The following is a 6790-nucleotide window of genomic DNA, read 5'->3' as shown; positions in this document are numbered from 1 at the left end:
ATGGGATAGGGGGTCAGTTATACAATATATATGGGATAGGGGGGTCAGGGTATACAATATATATGGGATAGGGGGTCAGTGTACACAATATATATGGGATAGGGGGTCAGTGTACACAATATATATAGGATATGGGGTCAGGTATACAATATATATGGGATAGGGGGTCAGTGTACACAATATATATGGGATAGGGGGTCAGTGTACACAATATATATAGGATATGGGGTCAGGTATACAATATATATGGGATAGGGGGTCAGTGTACACAATATATATGGGATAGGGGGTCAGGTATACAATATATATGGGATAGGGGGTCAGGTATACAATATATATGGGATAGGGGGTCAGGGTATACAATATATATGGGATAGGGGGTCAGGGTATACAATATATATGGGATAGGGGGTCAGTGTACACAATATATATGGGATAGGGGGTCAGGGTACACAATATATATGGGATAGGGGGTCAGGGTATACAATATATATGGGATAGGGGGTCAGGGTATACAATATATATGGGATAGGGGGTCAGGTTATACACTATATATGGGATAGGGGGTCAGGGTATACAATATATATGGGATAGGGGGTCAGGGTATACAATATATATGGGATAGGGGGTCAGGGTATACAATATATATGGGATAGGGGGGTCAGGGTATACAATATATATGGGATAGGGGGTCAGGGTATACAATATATATGGGATAAGGGGTCAGGGTATACAATATATATGGGATAAGGGGGTGAGGGGGTATACAATATATATGGGATAAGGGGTGAGGGTATACAATATATATGGGATAGGGGGTCAGGGTGTACAATATATATGGGATAAGGGGTCAGGGTATACAATATATATGGGATAAGGGGTGAGGGTATACAATATATATGGGATAGGGGGTCAGGGTATGGGGTACAGTACAGTGTATATGGGGTATATAGTTTATATGGTATATATGGGGTACAGTACAGTGTATACGGGGTATATAGTGTATACGGTATACATAGGGAACAGCACAGTGTATATGGTGTATATATAGGGTACAATACAGTGTATACAGTATATATAGGGTATGTTACAGTGTATACCGTATATATAGGGTACAGTACAGTGTATACGGTATATGTAGTATACAGTACAGTGTATATAGAATATACAGTATATATAGGGTACAGCACAATGTATATACAGGGTACAGTACAGTGTATACAGGGTATAAGGTGTATACGATATATATAGGGAACAGCACAGTTTTTATATAGGGTACAGTACAGTGTATACAGGGTATATAGTGTATATGGTGTATATATAGGGTACAATACAGTGTATACAGGGTATATAGAATATACAGTATATATAGGGTACAGCACAGTGTATATAGCGTACAGTACAGTGTATATGGGGTATATAGTTTATATGGTATATATGGGGTACAGTACAGTGTATATGGGGTATATAGTTTATATGGTATATATGGGGTACAGTACAGTGTACTGTATATGGACACAGTGTATATGGGTATATGGTGTATACGGTGTATATATAGGGTACAGTACAGTGTATACGGGGTATATAGTGTATATGGTATACATAGGGAACAGCACAGTGTATATGGTGTATATATAGGGTACGGTACAGTGTATACGGTATATATAGGGTACGGTACAGCACAGTGTATACGGGGTATATGGTGTATACTGTATATATAGGGTACAGTACAGTGTATACAGGGTATTTGGTGTATACAGTGTATATATATATAGGGTACAGTACAGTGTATAAGGGTATATGGTATATATAGGGTACAGTACAGTGTATACAGGGTATACTGTATATATAGGGTACAGTACAGAGTATACAGTATATATAGGGTACAGTACCGTGTATATGGGGTATATAGTGTATACGGTATATATGGAGTATATGGGGTACAGTATAGTGTATACGGTATATATAGGGTACAGCACAGTGTATACGGGAATATGGTGTTTATATAGGGTACAATACAGTGTATAAGGGTATATGGTGTATAAGGTGTATATATAGGGTACAGTACAGTGTATACGGGTATATGGTGTATATGGGGTATATAGTGTATATGGTATATAGAGTACAGCACAGTATATAGGATACAGTATCGTGTATACATGGTATATAGTGTATACAGTATATAGGGTACAGTACAGTGTATATGGGGGTATATAGTGTATACAGGGTACCGCACAGTGTATATACAGGGTACAGCACAGTGTATACGGGGTATATAGTGTATACGGTATATATAGGGTCCAGCACAGTGTATATGGGGTATATAGTGTATACTGTGTATATAGGGTACAGTACAGTGTATACGGGGTATATAGTGTATACAGTATATATTGGGTACAGCACAGTGTATACGGGGTATATAGTGTATACGGTATATATAGGGTACAGTACAGTGTATACGGTATATATAGGGTACATCGCCGTGTATACGGGGCATATAGTGTATACAGTATATATAGGGTACAGCACAGTGTATACGGGGTATATAGTGTATACGTTATATATAGGGTACAGTACAGTGTATCCAGTATATATAGGGTACAGTACAGTGTATACTGTATATATAGGGTTCAGCACCGTGTATATGTGGTATATAGTGTATACGGTATATATAGGGTACAGCACAGTGTATATGGGGTATATAGTGCATACGTTATATAGGGTACAGTACAGTGTATACAGTATATATAGGGTACAGTACAGTGTATACAGTATATATAGGGTACAGTACAGTGTATACAGTATATATAGGGTACAGTACAGTGTATGCAGTGTATATATAGGGTACAGCACAGTGTATACAGAGTATATAGTGCATACGTTATATAGGGTACAGTACAGTGTATATAGGGTAAAGCACAGTGTATACGGGGTATATGGTGTATACCATATATATAGGGTACAGCACAGTGTATACGGGGTATATGGTGTAAACGGTATATATAGGGTACAGCACAGTGTATACGGGGTACATAGTGTATATGGTGTATATATAGGGTACATTACAGTGTATACGGTATATATAGGGTACAGTACAGTGTATACGGTATATATAGGGTACAACACAGTGTATACTGTGTATATAGGGTACAGCACAGTGTATACGGGGTATACAGGGTATATATAGGGTACAGCACAGTGTATACGGGGTATACAGGGTATATATAGGGTACAGCACAGTGTATACGGGGTATATAGTGTATACAGTATATAGGGTACAGTATAGTGTATACGGGGCATATAGGGTACAGTACAGTGTATACGGGGTATATGGTGTAAACGGTATATATAGGGTACAGCACAGTGTATACGGGGTACATAGTGTATATGGTGTATATATAGGGTACATTACAGTGTATACGGTATATATAGGGTACAGTACAGTGTATACGGTATATATAGGGTACAACACAGTGTATACTGTGTATATAGGGTACAGCACAGTGTATACGGGGTATACAGGGTATATATAGGGTACAGCACAGTGTATACGGGGTATACAGGGTATATATAGGGTACAGCACAGTGTATACGGGGTATATAGTGTATACAGTATATAGGGTACAGTATAGTGTATACGGGGCATATAGGGTACAGTACAGTGTATACGGGGCATATAGTGTATACAGTGTATATATAGGGTACATCACACTGTATACGGTGTATATATAGGGTGCAGCACAGTGTATATAGGGTACAGCAGTGTATACAGGGTATATAGTGTATATGGTATATATAGGGTACAGCACAGTGTATACTGTATATATATAGGGTACAGCACGGGGTATATGGTGTATACGGTATATATAGGGTACAGTACAGTGTATACGGGGTATATATAGGGTACAGCACAGTGTATATGGTGTATTCAGGGTACAGTACAGGGTATATGGTGTATACGGTATATATGGGGTATATAGTGTATACGGGGTATATATAGGGTACAGCACAGTGTATATGGTGTATTCAGGGTACAGTACAGTGTATACGGTGTATACAGTATATACAGGGTACAGTACAGTGTTTATGGTATATATAGGGTACAGTATATATGGTATATACAGAGTACAGTGTATACGGGGTATATAGTGTATACGGTATATATAGGGTACAGCACAGTGTATATGGTGTATACAGGGTACAGTACAGTGTATACGGGGTATATGGTGTATACAGTATATACAGGGTACAGTACAGTGTTTATGGTATATATAGGGTACAGTATATATGGTATATACAGAGTACAGTGTATACGGGGTATATAGTGTATACGGTATATATAGGGTACAGCACAGTGTATATGGTGTATACAGGGTACAGTACAGTGTATACGGGGTATATGGTGTATACGGTATATATAGGGTACAGCACACTGTATACGGTGTATATATAGGGTGCAGCACAGTGTATATAGGGTACAGCAGTGTATACAGGGTATATAGTGTATATGGTATATATAGGGTACAGTATAGTGTATACAGGGCATATAGTGTATACGGGGTATATAGGGTACAGCACAGTGTATACGGGGTATATAGTGTATACGGTATATATAGGGTACAGCACGGGGTATATGGTGTATACGGTATATATAGGGTACAGTACAGTGTATACGGGGTATATATAGGGTACAGCACAGTGTATATGGTGTATTCAGGGTACAGTACAGTGTATACGGGGTATATGGTGTATACGGTATATATGGGGTATATAGTGTATACGGGGTATATATAGGGTACAGCACAGTGTATATGGTGTATTCAGGGTACAGTACAGTGTATACAGTATATACAGGGTACAGTACAGTGTTTATGGTATATATATAGGGTACAGTATATATGGTATATACAGAGTACAGTGTATACGGGGTATATAGTGTATACGGTATATATAGGGTACAGCACAGTGTATATGGTGTATACAGGGTACAGCACAGTGTATATGGTGTATACAGGGTACAGTACAGTGTATACGGGGTATATGGTGTATACGGTATATATAGGGTACAGCACAGTGTATATGGTGTATATATAGGATACGGTATATACAGGGTACAGTACAGTGTATACGGGGTATATGGTGTATACGGTATATATAGGGTACAGCACAGTGTATATGGTGTATATATAGGATACGGTATATACAGGGTACAGTACAGTGTATACGGGGTATATAGTGTATACGGTACATATAGGGTACAGCACAGTGTATATGGTGTATACAGGGTACAGTACAGTGTATACGGGGTATATGGTGTATACGGTATATATAGGGTACAGCACAGTGTATATGGTGTATATATAGGATACGGTATATACAGGGTACAGTACAGTGTATACGGGGTATATAGTGTATACGGTACATATAGGGTACAGCACAGTGTATATGGTGTATACAGTGTACAGTACAGTGTATACGGGGTATATGGTGTATACGGTATATATAGGGTACATCACAGTGTATATGGTATATATAGGATACGGTATATACAGGGTACAGTACAGTGTATACGGGGTATATAGTGTATACGGTACATATAGGGTACAGCACAGTGTATATGGTGTATATATAGGATACGGTATATACAGGGTACAGTACAGTGTATACGGGGTATATAGTGTATACGGTACATATAGGGTACAGCACAGTGTATATGGTATATATAGAATACGGTATATACAGGGTACAGTACAGTGTATACGGGGTATATAGTGTATACGGTACATATAGGGTACAGCACAGTGTATATGGTGTATACAGGGTACAGCACAGTGTATATGGTATATATAGAATACGGTATATACAGGGTACAGTACAGTGTATACGGGGTATATGGTGTATACGGTACATATAGGGTACAGCACAGTGTATATGGTGTATATATAGGATACGGTATATACAGGGTACAGTACAGTGTATACGGGGTATATAGTGTATACGGTACATATAGGGTACAGCACAGTGTATATGGTGTATACAGGGTACAGTACAGTGTATACGGGGTATATGGTGTATACGGTATATATAGGGTACAGCACAGTGTATATGGTGTATACAGGGTACAGTACAGTGTATACGGGGTATATGGTGTATACGGCCCCGGCTCTCACCTGCACTTCCGCATCGTCCGCTCTCTCCTCACGTCTTCTCTATGATTGGCGCCGCTCTGTCCCGCCCCCCTCTGCTCTATGGTTTGGGGGCGGGGCCTGCAGGGACGGATATAGCCGCGGTGCCAGCTCCTTGTATGTACACGGTCATTTACCAGCGTCAGGTTTCTGTGTTCTGCTGACATCTAGTGGTAAAGATTGGGTAATGCAGGGATAACTACAGCTGCGGCAATAGACGCATGTGTAACGCGGCGCTTATCCAGCGTTTATTTTAGAAAATAATAATTAGTCTCATCCCCCTCCTCACATACAGAGGCACTGCGGTAGTGATGGTTACAGTTCTAAGATGAGGCACAGACGCTTTGCGGACAGATTTACACTGAGAGGCCAATGGGAGTATAAGGCTGTGTTCACATGGCAAAATATCCTTGTAAAATTCTGCATGAATATTCGGCTGAAGCCTTGTTGCATTATTTCAATGGGATTCTGCTGCACTGGAAATCCTGATTCCCGCATCCGCAAAAACATTGAACCTGGATTCCGCCTTTGTCAGACATGATGGGAGTTGTTGTTTTGCAAGCTTGGGAGTTGCAGCCCCTCACATGGTTTGTCCACAGTCTCCC

The 6790-nt window shown here is 39.7% G+C and overlaps 1 protein-coding gene across 1 annotated transcript in view; it reads right to left on the bottom strand.

The window, feature by feature from the left end:
- FBXW5 (F-box and WD repeat domain containing 5) overlaps positions 1 to 6340 on the bottom strand; it is a 19214-nt gene extending 12874 nt beyond the window's left edge. Inside the window, exon 1 of the mRNA XM_056541009.1 lies at positions 6171 to 6340. The gene's annotated coding sequence lies outside the window, so the exon portion shown is untranslated. The remainder of the gene's footprint in view (positions 1 to 6170) is intronic.
- Between the last annotated feature and the right edge of the window lie 450 nt (positions 6341 to 6790).

Source organism: Hyla sarda, chromosome 9 (assembly GCF_029499605.1).
Source record: "Hyla sarda isolate aHylSar1 chromosome 9, aHylSar1.hap1, whole genome shotgun sequence".
NCBI classification, from domain to species: domain Eukaryota; kingdom Metazoa; phylum Chordata; class Amphibia; order Anura; family Hylidae; genus Hyla; species Hyla sarda.
Note: the sequence above shows the minus strand (reverse complement) of the source record. Positions and strands in the feature narration are given on the sequence as shown.